The sequence below is a fragment of the Triticum aestivum genome, chromosome 4A (assembly GCF_018294505.1).
Source record: "Triticum aestivum cultivar Chinese Spring chromosome 4A, IWGSC CS RefSeq v2.1, whole genome shotgun sequence".
In the NCBI taxonomy this organism is placed as follows: Eukaryota; Viridiplantae; Streptophyta; class Magnoliopsida; order Poales; family Poaceae; genus Triticum; species Triticum aestivum.
The window spans coordinates 640,584,771-640,604,275 of NC_057803.1; the positions used below are offsets into that span (position 1 = coordinate 640,584,771).

Below are 19,505 nucleotides of genomic sequence, written 5' to 3' on the forward strand. Positions count from 1 at the left end.
AGACCAAACCTTTATCTCCTTGCACGACACACAATTGATCTCTGAACATCAATCGATCTCGTCAACATGTGTCGAGGCATGAACTGAATGGGATGTCAAAACTAAGACACGAAGCGACATGTAGTGGAGGCAAAGTGAAAATTCAAACGAACCGTTTGTTTGTATGCATGTCAGACAAAATACAAATAAACATTGGAAATACAAGCATGGTCTAGGCCCACATGCGAATGATACTTGGCGGAATGTTCAAATGAGGCATGCGGGAGGATAGACTCGACCGGAGGGCGACATGATAGATGGAGAAGAGGGTTGGAGAGGAATGAGAAATAAGAAAACGCCACATGATTATACTTGAACGGCTCAAATAAACAATAAGTTGTCTCGCTTGGCCTACATAGTGAAAGGCCTAATGTGCAACGTGGAGCACTGACGCTCGAATATGGCCGAGAAAATAGGGAAACCGACATGTGGGGCACACCTATCGGGACGATGTAGCGCAAACTAGTCCAATGGAGGAGCTGGCCCACGACCTCCTCACCACCGGCAACCGTTCATGTGGGTCGTGGGGGCCAACAACATGGCGCAGCTCCAGCACCGCCTCTGGACACGGCGACCGCAATGAGCGACACACTCATTGTCGCTAGACACGGTCGGTTTCAGTGTACCGAGGGTGGCGTTAGTGCTGTGGCACGACCAACAGTATGTTTGGTTTGTGCCCAAGGTTTCCCCATCAAAGCATTGTGTAGCTAAAATTTTGGTTGAGGTTTTGGTTGCCCATGATTTGGCCGAAATCGGCAAGAAAAATAAACTAGAGTTGGCTAGAGTTAATTGGCATGCCAAAAAATGGCAACCATCCAAACAAAGACCGATATTTGGGTCATGACCAAAATTTTGGTAAGGTGCTCTTTGGCCACAATCCAAACACCCCAACACCCGGCTCGTCGAGGATGCACGGGGTGCCGGGACGCATCCGCGGAGTGGTGTAGCGCGGCCAACTACATCCTCAGGACCTGAGACCATGCCGGGTCGTCTCGCTTTTTCAATGACATGCATCGATCGCATGTGAGCAAAGGGCATCTCCAATGTTTCCACGACCGCAGCTGACTACCCTGGCACAACAAAAACCCACGTCCCTCGCGCAGTCGCGCGGTGCGTTCCCAGCCGGCGCCAGCTTCCCGCATTCATGCCGTCCATCCGTATGCCATCGTTAAGAGGCTTGGTGCCCGAGGAGCCAACTCCGGCGACTTAATGATGCACCAGGACGCTTGTCCTCACTGGAATGCGCTACTTAAAGCGGCAACGCCTAGCTAACCTCCACACCATAGCGCATCGTCCTCCTACCTGGCACCACATCCGCCATGACCACAAGCACGAACGCTCTGTGGGAGAGCTTGTCTTCGGGGATGGGGCTCGAGGTCGCCGCACAAGCGGTGGCCACGCTGGCGGCCGACGACGGGAGCACCGTCAGCCACGTGTCCTACTTGCCGCCGTCCAACGTCCGGCACCACCGAGGTCGGGGACTCCTCCGAGGATGAGTAGGGCATGGGAGGCGGCAGGGCATGGTGTGCCAACTGGTCGGTCTGTCTCCAATGTTCTACTTTTCCTCGCTGGAGACCGCACCTTCACTTCACGGGTCTTGAACCCCGCCCCCGTACATGGAGATCGCAGATGGAGGACGTTGGTTGCATCCGTAGAATAGGTTTAGGGTCGGGTTTCTTTTTTTCTGTCCTATAAAAGTTTGAAATGTAATGAAAATCTGCCGTGTTTGCATTAATCTCGGCGGGTGTGTATGAACTTTCACAATAATATAGTATACTGTAGGAATACTAGCAAGATGCCCGTGCGTTGCACGGAAGATCAAGATCTTATGGGAGAAAAGGATGAACGAGGGAAGGCCTTACCTGCAAATGCACATTCACGCATTTCACATCTTTCTACATATATGGAAACCTACGAAAGGGTTAACGTAAATTGCCTCTCTCTCTCCTCCCCTGATTTTCATGGTGGTGGGCCCCTCCCTCCCCCCAACCTACAATCAATAGCTCACACGTTTCACATTATGTTAATTACGTAATTGGGACTACGTAGGTGTAGCATTACTCATCCTAAAAAACCCAAGTAAGCCAACCTCCCAGCATATCACGCGGGAAAAGACCCGGCCGCGCCGTTTTAGTCGGGATTACCGGATTACTAGTAGTAGTATCGATGGATCGCGCGAAGCAACAAGTTTTTTTAGGGGGCGAAGCACCTAGTTTAAAAGGAAAAAGGCGGTTGATACGTCCATTTTGCATCATGCTTTTATATCGATATTTATTGCATTATGGACTGTTATTACACATTATGTCACAATACTTATGCATATTCTCTATTATTTTACAAGGTTTACATGAAGAGGGAGAATGCCGGCAGCTGGGATTCTGGGATGGAAAAGGAGCAAATATTAGAGACCTATTCTGCACAGCTCCAAAAGTCCTGAAACTTCACGGAAGCTATTTCCAGAATATATAAAAAATACTAAGCGCAAGAAGTTCCAGAGGGGGCCACACCCTGGCCACGAGGGTGGGGGCGCGCCCCCTGCCTCGTGGGCCCCCTGGTGGCCCTCCGATGCCCATCTTCTTCTATATGGAGTCTTTCGTCGAGGAAAAAAATCATAAGAAAGCTTTCGGGACGAGACTCTGCCGCCGCGAGGCGGAACTTTGGCAGAACCAATCTGGGGCTCCGGCGGAGCTGTTCTACCGAGGAAACTTCCCTCCGGGAGGGGGAAATCATCACCATCGTCATCACCAATGATCCTCTCATCGAGAGGGGGTCAATCTCCATCAACATCTTCACCAGCACCATCTCATCTCAAACCCTAGTTCATCTCTTGTATCCAATCTTTGTATCCAAACCTCAGATTGGTACCTGTGGGTTGCTAGTAGTGTTGATTACTCCTTGTAGTTGATGCTAGTTGGTTTACTTGGTGGAAGATCATATGTTCAGATCCATTATGCATGTTAATACCCCTCTGATTATGAACATGAATATGCTTTGTGAGTAGTTATGTTTGTTCCTAAGGACATGAGAAAAGTCTTGCTATTAGTAGTCATGTGAATTTGGTATTCGTTCGATATTTTGATGAGATGTATGTTTCCATACCTCTAGTGGTGTCATGTGAACGTCGACTACATGACACTTCACCATTGTTTGGGCCTAGAGGGAGGCATTGGGAAGTAATAAGTAGATGATGGGTTGCTAGAGTGACAGAAGCTTAAACCCTAGTTTATGTGTTGCTTCGTAAGGGGCTGATTTGGATCCATATGTTTCATGCTATGGTTAGGTTTACCTTAATACTTCTGTTGTAGTTGCGGATGCTTGCAATGGGGGTTAATCATAAGTGGGATGTTTGTCCAAGTAAGGACAGCACCCAAGCACCAGTCCACCCACATATCAAATTATCAAAGTATCAAACGCGAATCATATGACGTGATGAAAACTAGCTTGACGTTAATTCCCATGTGTCCTTGGGAGCGCTTTCCTTTATATAAAAGTTTGTCCAGGCTTGTCCTTTGCTACAAAAAGGATTGGGCCATCTTGATGCACCTTATTTACTTTTATTACTTGTTGCTCGTTACAATTTATCTTATCACAAAACTATCTGTTACCGATAATTTCAGTGCTTGCAGAGAATACCTTGCTGAAAACCGCTTCTCATTTCCTTCTGCTCCTTGTTGGGTTCGACACTCTTACTTATCGAAAGGACTAGATAGATCCCCTATACTTGTGGGTCATCAAGACTCTTTTCTGACGCCATTGCCGGGGAGTGAAGCGCCTTTGGTAGGTGGAATTTGGTAAGGAAAAATTTATATAGTGTGCTGAAATTTACTGTCACTTGTTACTATGGAAAGTAATCATTTGAGGGGTTTGTTCTGTGTATCTTCACCTCGTCCGGAACCACAATTAGTAACTCCTCAACCTACTAGACCTACTGAAAATGAAAATGTGTACTTTGAAATTCCTTCGGGTATGATAGAGAAACTGCTAGCTAATCCTTTTGTAGGAGATGGAACATTGCATCCCGACTTACACTTAATCTATGTGGATGAAGTTTATGGATTATTTAAGCTTGCAGGTATGCCCGATGATGTTATCAAGAAGAAAGTCTTCCCTTTATCTTTGAAGGGAGATGCATTGACATGGTATAGGCTATGTGATGATATGGGATCATGGGACTACAAACGGTTGAAAGTGGAATTCCATCAGAAGTTTTATCCTATGCATCTTGTTCATCGTGATCGTAATTATATATATAATTTTTGGCCTCGCAAAGGAGAAAGCATTGCTCAAGCTTGGGTGAGGCTTAAGTCAATGTTATATTCATGCCCCAATCATGAGCTCTCAAGAGAAATGATAATTCAAAAAAATTATGCTCGGCTTTCTGACAACAATCGCTCCATGCTCGATACTTCTTGTATGGGTTCCTTTATGATGAAGACTATTGAATTCAAATGGAATTTATTGGATAGAATTAAATTCAACTTTGAATATTGGGATCTTGACGAAGGTAAGGAGTCAGGTATAACACCTAAGTTTGATTGTGTTAAATCTTTTATGAATAGCAATGTTTTTCATAAATTTAGCACTAAATATGGACTTGACTCTGAGATAGTAGCTTCTTTCTGTGAATCCTTTGCTACTCATGTTGATCACCCTAAGGAGAAGTGGTTTAAATATAATCCTCCCATTGAAACAAAAGTAGTTGCACCTATTAAAGTTGAAGAAAAGACTATCACTTATAATGATCCTGTTGTTCCTACTGCTTATGTTGAGAAACCTAATATTGCTATTGTTAAATATCTCTTGGCTTATAATATTGATGGGCATGTTATTTACATATGTGATGAAGCTACTAGAATTGCTAGGCCTGATACTAAAAATAAACATAGACCTGTTGTAGGCATACCTGTTATTTCTGTTAAAATAGGAGATCATTGCTATCATGGCTTATGTGATATGGGTGCTAGTGCCAGTGCAATACCTATTTCCTTATACAAATAAATTATGCATGATATTGCACCAGCTGAGATAGAAGGTATTGATGTTACCATTAAGCTTTCTAATAGAGATACTATTTCACCAATTGGGATTGTTAGAGACGTTGAAACCTTGTGTGGGAAGGCTAAATATCCTACTGATTTTCTTGTTCTTGGTTCCCCTCAAGATAGCTTTCGTCCCATTATATTTGGTAGACCCTTCTTGAACACTGTTAATGCTAAGATAGATTGCAAGAAGGATGTTGTTACTATTGGTTTGGATTATATGTCTCATGAGTTTAATTTTTTTAAATCTCGTAGACAACCCCATGATAAAGAATTGCCTAGTAAAGATGAAATTATTGGTCTTGCTTCTATTGCCGTGCCTCCTACTGATCCATTAGAAGAATATTTGCTAGACCATGAAAATGATATGTTCATGAATGAAAGAAGGGAAATAGATGAAGTATCATTTAAATAGGGACCTATTCTTAAACATGACTTGCCTGTTGAAATCCTAGGGGATCCTCCTCCACCAAAGGGTGATCCTGTGTTTGAGCTTAAACCATTGCCTGATACTCTTAAATATGTTTATCTTGATGAAAAGAAAATATATCATGTTATTATTAGTGCTAACCTTTCAGAGAAGGAGGAAGAGAAATTATTGAAAACTCTGAAGAAGCACTGTGCTGCTATTGGATATACTCTTGATGATCTTAAGGGCATTAGTCCCACTCTATGTCAACACAAAATAAATTTGGAGGAAGACGCCAAACCAGTTATTGATCAGCAATGACGGCTGAATCCTAAGATGAAAGAAGTGGTAAGAAAAGAAATATTAAAGCTCCTTGAGGCATGTATAATTTATCCTATTGCTGATAGTCAATGGGTAAGTCATGTTCATTGTGTCCCTAAGAAGGGAGGTATTACTGTTGTTCCTAAAGATAAAGATGAATTTATTCCACAAAGAATTATTACAGGTTATAGGATGGTAATTGATTTCCGCAAATTAAATAAGGCTACTAAAAAGATCATGACCCCTTACCTTTTATTGATCAAATGCTAGAAATATTATCCAAACATACACATTTTTGTTTTCTAGATGGTTACTCTGGCTTCTCTCAAATACATGTGTCAGCTGATGATCAATCAAATACCACTTTTACTTGCCCTTTCGGTACTTTTGCTTATAGATGTATGCCTTTTGGTTTATGTAATGCACCTGCTACCTTTCAAAGATGCATGATGGCTATATTTTATGACTTTTGTGAAAAGATATATGAGGTTTTCATGCACGATTTCTCCGTTTATGGATCCTCTTTTGATGATTGCTTAAGCAACCTTGATCGAGTTTTGCAGAGATGTGAAGAAACTAATCTTGTTCTGAATTGGGAGAAATGCCACTTTATGGTCAATGAAGGTATTTTCTTGGGGCATAAAATTTCTGAAAGAGGCATTGAAGTTGATAAAGCTAAAGTTGATTCTATTGAAAAGATGTCATGTCCCAAGGACATTAAAGGTATAAGAAGCTTCCTCGGTCATGCCGGTTTTTATAGGAGGTTCATTAAGGACTTCTCAAAAATTTCTCGGCCTCTGACTAATCTATTACAAAAAGATATTCCTTTTGTCTTTGATGATGATTGTGTAGAAGCATTTGAAATACTTAAGAAAGCATCGATTTCTGCACCTATTGTTCAACCACCTAATTGGAATTTACCCTTTGAAATTATGTGTGATGCTAGTGATTATGCTGTAGGTGCTGTTCTAGGGCAAAGAGTTGATAAGAAATTAAATGTTATTCAATATGCTAGTAAAACTCTAGACAATGCCCAGAGAAATTATGCTACTACTGAAAAGGAATTCTTAGCAGTTGTTTTTGCTTGTGATAAGTTCAAACCTTATATTGTTGATTCTAAAGTAACTATTCACACTGATCATGCTGCTATTAAATACCTTATGGAAAAGAAATATGCTAAACCTAGACTTATTAGATGGGTTCTCTTGCTACAAGAATTTGATTTGCATATTATTGATAGAAAGGGAGCTGAGAACCCCATTGTAGACAACATGTCTAGGTTAGAAAATGTTCTTGATGACCCACTACCTATTGATGATAGCTTTCCTGATGAACAATTAAATGTCATAAATGCTTCTCGAACTGCTCCATGGTATGCTGATTAAGCTAATTATATTGTTGCTAAATTTATACCACCTAGTTTCACATACCAGCAAAAGAAAAAGTTCTTCTATGATTTGAGACATTACTTCTGGGATGACCCACATCTTTATAAAGAAGGAGTAGATGGTATTATTAGACGTTGTGTACCTAAGCATGAACATGAACAAATCCTACGCAAGTGTCACTCCGAGGCTTATGGAGGACACCATGCTGCAGATAGAACTGCACATAAGATATTGCAATCCAGTTTTTATTGGCCTACTCTCTTCAAGGATGTCCGTAAGTTTGTCTTGTCTTGTGATGAATGTCAAAGAATTGGTAATATTAGTAGACGTCAAGAAATTCCTATGAATTATTCGCTAGTTATTGAACCATTTGATGTTTGGGGCTTTGATTATATGGGACCTTTTCCTTCCTCTAATGGGTATACACATATTTTAGTTGCTATTGATTACGTTACTAAGTGGGTAGAAGGTATTCCAACTAGTAATGCTGATCATAACACCTCTATTAAGATGCTTAAAGAAGTTATTTTCCCGAGTTTTGGAGTCCCTAGATATTTAATGACTGATGGTGGTTCATATTTTATTCATAGTGCCTTTCGTAAAATGCTTGCTAAGTATGATGTTAATCATAGAATTGCATCTCCATATAACCCACAGTCTAGTGGTCAAGTAGGATTGAGTAACGGAGAGCTCAAATTAATTTTGCAAAAGTCTGTTAATAGATCTAGAAAGAATTGGTCCAAGAAACATGATGATGCATTATGGGCCTATAGAACTGCATGTAAAAATCCTATGGGTATGCCTCCGTATAAAATGGTTTATGGTAAAGCATGTCATTTACCTGTTGAGCTAGAACATAAGGCATATTGGGCCAGTAAAGAGCTCAATTATGATTTCAAACTTGGAGGTGAGAAGAGGTTATTTGACATTAGCTCACTTGATGAATGGAGAACCCAGGCTTATGAAAATGCCAAACTGTTTAAAGAAAAAGTTAAAAGATGGCATGACAAAAGGATACAAAAGCGTGAGTTCAATGTAGGTGATTATGTATTGATATACAACTCTCGTTTAAGATTTTTTGTAGGCAAACTTCTCTCTAAATGGGAAGGTCCTTACGTTATCGAGGAGGTCTATTGTTTCGGTGCCATAAAAATCAACAACTTTGAAGGTGGTGAACAGTCAAAGAATTAAACATTATATCTCAGGTAATCCCATAAATTTTGAAACTAACGTTATTGAAACCGTAACCCCGGAGGAATACATAAGGAACACTTTCCGGAACGTTTCAGACTCCAAAAGGGAATAGGTACATTGTACAGTAAGTAAACCGACTCCAAAACAGTTCTAATGGCAATATTTCTTCATTTTGGAATATTTAGAAAAATAGGAAAATAATAAGTAGACCGAAAAGGACACGAGGCACGCCCTACCCCCTGGGCGCGCCCCCTGCCTCGTGGGCACCTCGTGCACTCTCCGGACTCTGTTTTCTTGCACGATACTTCTTTTGGTCAGTAAAAATTCATTATATAATCTCCCGAAGGTTTTGATCACCGTACCATGCAAATATCTAATGTCTTTATTCGAGCTATTTCTGCCGCAGATTAGAGCAATATGTCTTCTCAAGAGTCAGTCGGGGAGAGTCAGGTGTCTCATCCGACACCAGGTCCAGGGGCAAACAGTGATTCCTATCACTTTAGGCCCTCAACGGAGGAAGAGATGGAAGCTGACTTGAAAAGAATAGATGCCATGGAGGAGGATCAAGACGTTACTTCTCGTTTCCAGGCAGGATTCACGATGGGGGAACCACAGAGCTCAGCTATTCCAAACTCGGTTATCCCTTCCAATGTTAGATTTCTTTCTTATGAAAATATGAAAAAGAGTGTTACTTGTTCTCCCGCAGCTATGCAACATCCTTGCGTGAAAGGAGATTTAGCCGTCACTGGCAAGCTCTGTAAGCAAATAATGAACCTCAAGCAGCAAGTCAATAAGCTCGAGGAAGAGAATCGTATCCTGAGGGGCATCATCGCCAAGAATATCACATCACCACCCCCGAAGAAGGAGACATAATCACACGGGTATGGGGGAGTGCCCCGGTATCGTATCACCATCACTTTTATCTTTACCGTCTTTCTTAGTTTGATCCTTTTGATAATATCTTGATCTAGTAAAATAAAGTTTTAGTATGATCTAGTTGTGAGTTTTGCTTTATGATCCTTCTATGTAATCGAGTCCGTGAGCTATATATAATAAAGATTAGTGTTGAGTCAAGGGCTTGATTATTTTTCTATGATCTTAAGGGAATAAAATAAAAAAGAGAAGAAATAAAAAGAAACAAAGAGATCATATGGATCTTATGGAGAGTAATGAGCTCACATATAAAGAGTATGATGAATAAAAGTTGTTGAGAGATGACAAACATAGTTTTGGTCATCATTGCAATGAATAGGAAGTAATAAAGAAAGATAGGTTCACATATAAATATACTATCTTGGACATCTTTTATGATTGTGAGCACTCATTAAAGTATGACATGCTAAGAGTTGACGTTGGACAAGGAAGACAACGTAATGGGTTATGTTTTGTTTCATCTGAGATGAATTATATTGTCATGGATCATCCAACATGTTGAGATTGCCTTTCCCTCTCATGCTAGCCAATTCCTTTTCACCAAGTAGAGATACTACTTGTGCTTCCAAATATCCCTAAACCCAGTTTTGCCATGAGAGTCCACCATATCTACCTATGGATTGAGCAAGATCCTTCAAGTAAGTTGTCATCGGTGCAAGCAATAAAAATTGCTCTCTAAATATGTATGAATTATTAGTGCGAAGAAAATAAGCTTTATACGATCTTGTGATATGGAAGAAATAAAAGCGACGGACTGCATAAAAAAGGTCCATATCACAAGTGGAAATATAAAGTGACGTTCTTTTGCATTAAGATCTCGTGCATCCAACCATAAAAGCGCATGACAACCTCTGCTTCCCTCTGCGAAGGGCCTATCTTTTACTTTTATCAGCTACCTTACATAAGAGTCATGGTGATCTTCACCTCCCCTTTTTACATTTTATCCTTTGGCAAGCACAATGTGTTGGAAAGATCCTCATATATATAGCTAATTGGATGTGAGTCTTCATGAACTATTATTGTTGATATTACCCTTGAGGTAAAACGTTGGGAGGCAAAGCTATAAGCCCCTATCTTTCTCTGTGTCTCATTAAAACTTCATACCCATAAATATTGTGTGAGTGTTAGCAATTGTGAAAGACTAAAAGATTGTTGAGTATGTCAACTTGCTGAAAAGCTCTTATATTTACTCTTTCCTATGTTATGATAAATTGCAATTGCCTCAATGACTGAGATTAGAGTTTGTTGGTTCTCAATGAAGTTTATGATTCATACTTGAAATTGTGATTGAATTGTTACTTTAGCATAAGAGATCATATGACAATATATATATATATATGTTGTTGTTCTAAGAATGATCATGATGCCCTCATGTCCGTATTTTATTTTTATCAACACCTCTATCTCTAAACATGTGGACATATTTCTTGATTTCGGCTTTCGCTTGAGGACAAGTGAGGTCTAAGCTTGGGGGAGTTGATACGTCCATTTTGCATCATGCATTTATATCGATATTTATTGCATTATGGGCTGTTATTACACATTATGTCACAATACTTATGCCTATTCTCTCTTATTTTACAAGGTTTACATGAAGAGGGAGAATGCCAGCAACTGGGATTCTGGGCTGGAAAAGGAGCAAATATTAGAGACCTATTCTGCACAGCTCCAAAAGTCCTGAAACTTCATAGAAGCTATTTCCAGAATATATAAAAAATACTGAGCGCAAGAAGTTCTAGAGGAGGGCCACACCCTGGCCACGAGGGTGGGGGTGCGCCCTACCCCCTGGTTGCGCCCCCTGCCTCATGGGCCCCCTGGTGGCCCTCCGATGCCCATCTTCTACTATATGGAGTCTTTCATCGAGGAAAAATCATAAGAAAGCTTTCGGGACGAGACTCCGTCGCCACGAGGCGGAACCTTGGCGGAACCAATCTAGGGCTCGGCGGAGCTGTTCTGCCAGGGAAACTTCCCTCCGGGAGGGGGAAATCATCACCATCGTCATCACCAACGATCCTCTCATCGGGAGGGGGTCAATCTCCATCAACATCTTCACCAGCACCATCTCATCTCAAACCCTAGTTCATCTCTTGTATCCAATCTTTGTATCTGAACCTCAGATTGGTACCTGTGGGTTGCTAGTAGTGTTGATTACTCCTTATAGTTGATGCTAGTTGGCTTACTTGGTGGAAGATCATATGTTCAGATCCATTATGCATATTAATACCCCTTTGATTACGAACATGAATATGCTTTGTAGTAGTTACGTTTGTTCCTGAGGACATGGGAGAAGTCTTGCTATTAGTAGTCATGTGAATTTGGTATTCATTCGATATTTTGATGAGATGTATGTTGTCATCCCTCTAGTGGTGTCATGTGAACGTCGACTACATGACACTTCACCATTGTTTGGGCCTAGAGGGAGGCATTGGGATGTAATAAGTAGATGATGGGTTGCTAGAGTGATAGAAGCTTAAATCCTAGTTTATGCATTGCTTCGTAAGAGGCTGATTTGGATCCATATGTTTCATGCTATGGTTAGGTTTACCTTAATATTTCTGTTGTAGTTGAGGATGCTTGCAATGGGGTTAATCCTAAGTGGGATGTTTGTCCAAGTAAGGACAGCTCCCAAGCACCAGTCCACCCACATATCAAATTATCAAAGTACAGAACGCGAATCATAAGAACGTGATGAAAACTAGCTTGATGATAATTCCCATGTGTCCTCGGGAGCGCCTTCCTTCATATAAGAGTTCGTCCAGGTTTGTCCCTTGCTACAAAAAGGATTGGGCCATCTTGATGCACCTTATTTACTTTTATTACTTGTTGCTCGTTACAATTTATCTTATCACAAAACTATCTGTTACCGATAATTTCAGTGCTTGCAGAGAATACCTTGCTGAAAACTGCTTATCATTTCCTTCTGCTCCTTGTTGGGTTTCACACTCTTACTTATCGAAAGGACTACGATAGATCCCTTATACTTGTGGGTCATCAGCGGTACACTCACAACACCCCTATCGCGGTCGCATTGCACCCCACACACGTTCGGTCCTGCACACGGCTCACACAAACGGAACGTGCTTCGGCTTGCCTCTTCACTGACACGTGGGATTGCACTTGGAGAAACCGACTAAGGGAGTCCTGGATTAGGGGGTGTTCGGATAGCCGGACTATACCTTCAGCCGGACTCCTGGACTATGAAGATACAAGATTGAAGACTCTGTCTCGTGTCCGAAAGGGACTTTCCTTGGCGTGGAAGGGAAGCTTGGCGATACAGATATGAAGATCTCCCACCATTGTAACCGACTTTGTGTAACCCTAACCCTCTCCGATGTCTATATAAACCGGAGGGTTTTAGTCCGTAGGACAACGTACACATCAACAACCATACCATAGGCTAGCTTCTAGGGTTTAGCTTCCTCGATCTCGTGGTAGATCTACTCTTGTACTACCCATATCATCAATATTAATCAAGCAGGACGTAGGGTTTTACCTCCATCGAGAGGGCCCGAACCTGGGTAAAACTTCATGTCCCTCGCCTCCTATTACCATCCGGCCTATATGCACAGTTCGGGACCCCCTACCCGAGATCCTCCGGTTTTGACACCGACATTCGTGCTTTCATTGAGAGTTCCTCTGTGTCATCGCCGTCAGGCTCGATGGCTCCTACGATCATCAATAGTGATGCAGTCCAGGGTGAGACCTTCCTCCTCGGACAGATCTTCGTCTTTGGCGTCTTTGCACTGCGGGCCAATTCACTTGGCCGTCTGGAGCAGATCGAAAGCTACGCCCCTAGCCGTCAGGTCAGATTTGGAAGTTTAAACTACACGGCTGACATCCGCGGGGACTTGATCTTCGACGGATTCGAGCCACTGCCGAGCGCGCCGCACTGTCCCGACGAGCATGATCTAGCTCTGCCGCCGAACAGTGCCCTGGAGGCTGCACCCGCATCAGCTTCGACCCTTAATTCGGAGCCAACTGCGTCGATCGAGGATGGGCGGTTGGACGCCACCTCGGGGGCTGCGATCCTGACGGTGATTGAGCCGAACACCAGCCCCGTACTCTGCGAGACTCGTGACTCCAAGGAGCCGGACTCCTCTCCGGACTCCGAACCCTCTGCACCCTTACCGATTGAATCCGATTGGGCGCCGATCATGTAGTTTACTGCCGCGGACATCTTTCAGCACTCGTCCTTCGGCGATATCCTGAAGACACTGAAGTCTCTCTCTTTATTAGGAGAGCCCTGGCCGGACTATGGTCAGCAAGGTTGGGGCACGGACGATGAAGAAATTCAAAGCCCACCCACCACCCACTTCGTAACCACTGTCGATGACTTAACCGACATGCTCGACTTCGACTCCGAAGACATCGACGGTATGGACGCCGATGAAGGAGATGATGACGAACCAGCGCCTACCAGGCCCTGGAAAGCCACCTCGTCATATGACATTTACATGGTGGACACCCCAAAAGAAGGATATGGCGATGGAATAGCGGAGGATGACCCCTCCAAGAAACAGCCTAAGCGTCGGCGTCAGCGGCGCCGCTCAAAATCCTGCCAAAACAAATACGGTGATTCCAACACGGGAGATAATAATACTCCGGAAAGTGCCGAAGAAAATCCCCTCCAGCAAGATTTAGCACAGGAGGATGGAGAAACCAACCCTCATGAGAGAGCGGCAGACAGAGAGGTCGAGGACGATAATTATATGCCTCCCTCCGAAGACGAGGCAAGCCTTGACGACGACGAATTCGTCGTGCCAGAGGATCCCGTCGAGCAAGACCGTTTTCAACGCAGGCTTATGGCCACGGCAAGAAGCCTCAAGAAAAAACAGCAACAGCTTAGATCTGATAAAGATTTGCTGGTCGACAGATGGACTGAAGTCCTTGCGGCCGAAGAGCATAAACTCGAACGCCCCTCCAAGAGCTACCCAAAACGCAGGTTGCTACCTCGATTAGAGGAGGAAGCACTTGATGCGGCCGACCGGCCATCTCGTGGTCGCGACAGAGAGGCCTCTCGGCCCTCCACTCAAGCCGCACCCCGTACCAAGGCACGGGAATATGCGCCGGACTTACGAGACATGTTGGAGGACAAGGCAAGGCAAGCAAGATCGATCTACGGATCGCGTGGGCGCCCCACAGCTCGAGACGGTAACCGTCACGCCGGACACAAATTCGGCGGGGCCGAACACAGAAGACAAGACTCATTGGAGCTACGTCATGATATAGCCCAGTACAGAGGCGCCGCACACCCACTCTGCTTTACAGACGAAATAATGGATTATCAAATCCCCGAGGGTTTCAAACCCGTAAACATTGAATCATATGATGGCACAATAGATCCTGCGGTATGGATCAAGGATTATCTCCTTCATATCCACATGGCCCGTAGCGATGATTTCCACGCCATCAAATACCTCCCACTCAAGCTTAAAGGACCAGCTCGGCATTGGCTTAACAGCTTGCCAACAGGATCAATCAACTGTTGGGAGGACCTGGAAGACGCATTCCTTGACAATTTCCAGGGCACTTATGTGCGACCCCCAGACGCCGATGACCTAAGTCACGTAATTCAGCAGCCAGAGGAATCAGCCAGGCAATTCTGGACACGGTTCCTAACAAAGAAAAATCAAATAGTCGAATGTCCGGACGCTGAGGCCCTAGCAGCCTTCAAACACAATATTCGTGACGAGTGGCTGGCCCGGCACCTTGGACAGGAAAAGCCAAAATTTATGGCAGCACTCACGACACTCATGACCCGCTTTTGCGCGGGAGAAGACATCTGGCTTGCTCGTAGCAACAATATGACCAAGAACCCTGGTAATTCGGACACCAGGGACAGTAGTGGCAGGTCGCGTTGCAACAAGCAGAAGCGCCGCATTAACGACGACAATGCTAGGATACGGCAGTTAATGTCGGATTCAGAGGCTCTAAATCTGGTCAGCGGAAAAAGCCATTCAAAAGGAATCCTAGGGGCCCGTCCAGTTTGGACCGAATACTCGACCGCTCGTGCCAGATACGTGGCACCCCCGAAAAGCCAGCCAATCACACCAACAGGGATTATTGGGTGTTCAAGCAGGCAGGCAAGTTAAACGCCGAAAATGAAGACAAGGGGCTGCATAGTGATGACGACGAGGAGCCCCGGCCGCCGAACAACAGTGGACAGAAGGGTTTTCCCCCACAAGTGCGGACGATGAACATGATATACACAACCCATGTCCCCAAAAGGGAGCGGAAGCGTGTGTTAAGGGACGTATACGCGGTAGAGCCAGTCGCCCCAAAGTTCAACCCATGGTCCTCCTACCCGATCACCTTTGATCGAAGGGACCATCCCACTAGCATCTGTCATGGCGGATTCGCCGCATTGGTTCTAGACCCAATTATTGATGGACTTCATCTCACTAGAGTCCTTATGGACGGCGGCAGCAGCAGCCTGAACCTGCTTTACCAGGATACAGTGTGGAAAATGGGCATAGATCCCTCGAGGATTAAGCCCACCAAAACGACCTTTAAAGGCGTAATACCAGGTGTAGAGGCCAACTGTACAGGCTCAGTCACACTTGAAGTGGTCTTCGGATCTCCGGATAATTTCCAAAGCGAGGAGTTAATCTTCGACATAGTCCCGTTTCGCAGTGGTTATCACGCACTGCTCGGGCGAACCGCATTCGCTAAGTTCAATGTGGTACCGCATTACGCATACCTTAAGCTCAAGATGCCAGGCCCTTGAGGAGTAACTACGGTCAATGGAAACACCGAACGCTCCCTCCGAACGGAGGAGCACACGGCGGCCCTTGCAGCGGAAGTACAAAGAAGCCTCTCCAGGCAGTTTTCCAGTCCGACCACTAAACGACCGGACACCATCAAGCGCGGCCGGAGTAACCTACAACAAGAACGCCTGGCACGATCCAAGCAGGCATAGCAATGCGGCCCCAACCCCAACCCTCACAAAAAGGCGACGCCAGTACTTCGCGTACATAACTACGCTCTAGAGATACCATGGGCACAGGGGGAGGGGCACCATCACGGCATGCCCAAAACACGGCTTAAACCGTACCAGGGGCTGCCGATTTTTTAATTTTCTCTTACTTTCAGGACTCCACCCTTTGGAAAGCCTATTCGGCAGTTCAATTGCCGCACAAACGATGCAAGAACCAGGGAAGCAGACAAGCCACGCCGCATTACGGAACTCCCAGGTGGTCTCTATCACGAGCAGTATACCTATTCCGCATACTATTCCGCAACTTGCCCCTGGAACGGACATGTTAACTAGTCCAACCTCCCACTTATTGCATTATTTGTATCATTCTGCTTTGATCGCAGCCCTTTTTAATAAGCAATGCATAGCTTTTGTCTATTTTTGCATTACCTTTTTTCTTTATATATGTTCCTTAACGACATGTTGCACCCGTACACATTGGTACGGCCAAAATACGCCAGGGGCTTTAGTACCCCTCAATATGGTGTGAGAAGTCCGAACACTTTAACAAGTGTGGCACCCCGAACTTATAGCATTATATGCATCGGCTCCGAATCATGTCTTGGGTCAATAGTTGGGTTTGCCCGGCTCCTATGTTTTGGTGCCTTACGTTCCGCTATATCGGCTAAGGTAGCACTAGGAGAACCACTGCGATTGTGCCCCAGTTGAGCTAGGTCGAGCACCTCAGTGGAGAAAGCTAAAACTGACTGTCATGATGAAGCGAGAGTTGGTCGTTGTTCGAGAGGTTTTTTCGAGTCCCTAAAGACTTATGCTGCTTAGGGCGAGGAGCCGGCTCTATCCGGCCAAGGCGTGGATAGCGCCTCGAACTCGGTCTTCCGAATACCAAGGGCTTCGCCGAAATTTAAAATTATAGAATTCTATGGCTAAGTGAGAGTGTTCACGCATTATAGTCCGATTGCCTTGTACGTTGGGCTGAGCGCCTCCCTCGAAGGACCCAAACATGGGAAAAAGAGCGATCAGGTTTATCCCCGAACACCCCAGCACTAGCGGCACGGGGGCAGAAGTCGACAACTCGCCATCTCTTAGAATTGATAAACAGCCGCACATAAGGTAATATTTTAAATTCCAACAGCATTGCTTAACGCATATAAACAAGTTTTGAGCGCACAGGATAAAATGAGCAAGTTTCACTCAAAGATTACATCCCTAGAACATTCATCTGCCACAAGGTAGGCACCCTTCAAAACATCCTTATAGTAATTCTCGGGCTTGCGATGCTCTTTCCCCGGCGGTGGCCCGTCCTTCACCAGCTTCTCAGCATCCAGCTTGCCCCAGTGCACCTTAGCACGGGCAAGGGCCCTACGGGCACCTTCAATGCAGACGAAGCGCTTGATGACTTCGAGCCTTGGACAGGCCTCCACCAACCGCCGCACCAGCCCGAAATAGCTCCCAGGCAGAGCCCCTCCAGGCCACAGCCGAACAATGAGGCCCTTCATGGCCTGTTCGGCCGCCTTGTGGAGCTCGACCAGTTGCTTCAGCTGGTCGCTCAGGGGCGCGGGGTGTCCGACCTCAGTATACTGAGACCAGAACACCTTCTCTGTCGAGCTGCCCTCCTCGGCTCGGTAGAATGCGGCGGCATCGGATACACTCCGGGGAAGATCAGCGAACGCTCCCGGAGAGCTCCGGATTCGGGTAAGTAACAAGTAACTCACGTTTATGTGTTTGCTTTGCATAAAGAATGCCTTACCCGCCGCTATCTTCTTCACCTCATCCAACTCTTGGAGGGTCTTCTGGGATTCGGCCTTGGCAAACTTGGCGTTTTCAATAGCCACCACGAGCTCGGACGCTCGCGTCTTTGAGTCAAGCTCCAAACTCTCATGTTTTTCCATGAGAGCCTGGAGCTCTTGCCGCACCTTGCCAACCTCGGCCTCATACTTCTCCCGCTCAGTGCGCTCCGAGGCCACCCTCTTCTCGGCCTCGACCAGCGCCTGCTTAAGGGTCGCCACTTCAGACGTGGCCCCTAAAATAGCCACGATAATCCTGTCATTCTTTGCAATTGCACCTTTTTATATATATTTAAAAACATGGTATTTCTTACCTTCATTGTCCTCGAGCTGCTTCTTGGCACGCCCGAGCTCTTGCTCGGACCGCTCGAGGTTCTGCTTTAGCGTGTTCACTTCCGCAGTCAGTGCGTCGGACGCAAGCTGGAAAGCATGCATATGCATATTGACTCATTTTTGTTAGACTCATGCGATTCTATTTGATCCTCTATTCGGCTTTTCTTTCCGAACGCCAAACAGAGCATCAGGGGCTACTGTCTATGTGGTACTATTATTTACACATTCTTTACTTACCTCAAAGCCTGTCAAAAGGCTAGTACAAGCTTCAGTCAGTCCGCTCTTGGCGGACTGAACCTTCTGGACCACCGCACTCATAATAGCGCGGTGCTCCTCGTCGATGGAGGCGCCTTGGAGCGCCTCCAACACATTGTCCGGCGCCTCCGGTTGGACGGGGGCCGCCAGCACGGTGGACTTGCTCCTCTTGGAAGGAGGTCCCCCGCCGGACTCTGGAACCTTTGAAGGTTCCGGAGCGGTGTCCGGCCTAGAGCCGGACTTGGAGCCCTGAGAGGTTTCATCCCCTTTACTCTTGGAGTCCGGGAGGTCCCCTTGCGACGCCTCCAGGACCACCTCCTCCCGGCTTGGAACCTGTTGGGACAACACTTCGGTGTCGTCCGCAGAGCGGGGGGAGGAAGCCGTCGGAAGCGAGTTCACATCCGACGAGTCCAGTGAACCGCTCGACGACGCGCCGAGCCGGTCTTTGGGTGGGCTGCATAAACATATTCGACGTAAGGGAAAGTTGTGCAATAAACGAATACTATGAATTACTCTAGTATCCGGATACTTACGATTTTGCCAGGGGCTTGGCCCTGGGCTGCCACTCCTCTCCGCCGTCGTCGGCGTCGGCGGAGTAGTCCGGAGGAAGGGTTTTCCCGTTCCTGGACCCTCCGGCCTCCCCAGAGAGGGCGGCCTTCCTTTTCTTCTCTCCTCCCGCTGGAGGGGGAGAGCTCTCCTCTTCTTCCTTCCCGTCTTCACGGGAGGAATGCGCCTCAGAACCATCGGATGATGGATCCGACACCTCCTTGCGCCGGGCACTCTTTCGAGTCCCCACGGCCTTTTTCGCGGGCTTCTTCTCCGGTACCACATAGGGTGCCGGAACCAGCAGCTCCGCTAAGCAAGCGTCCGCTG

At 45.5% G+C, this 19,505-nt stretch overlaps 1 pseudogene; it reads right to left on the reverse strand.

The window, feature by feature from the left end:
- LOC123082834 (uncharacterized) overlaps positions 1–19,505 on the reverse strand; it is a 35,379-nt pseudogene that overhangs the window by 14,871 nt on the left and 1,003 nt on the right.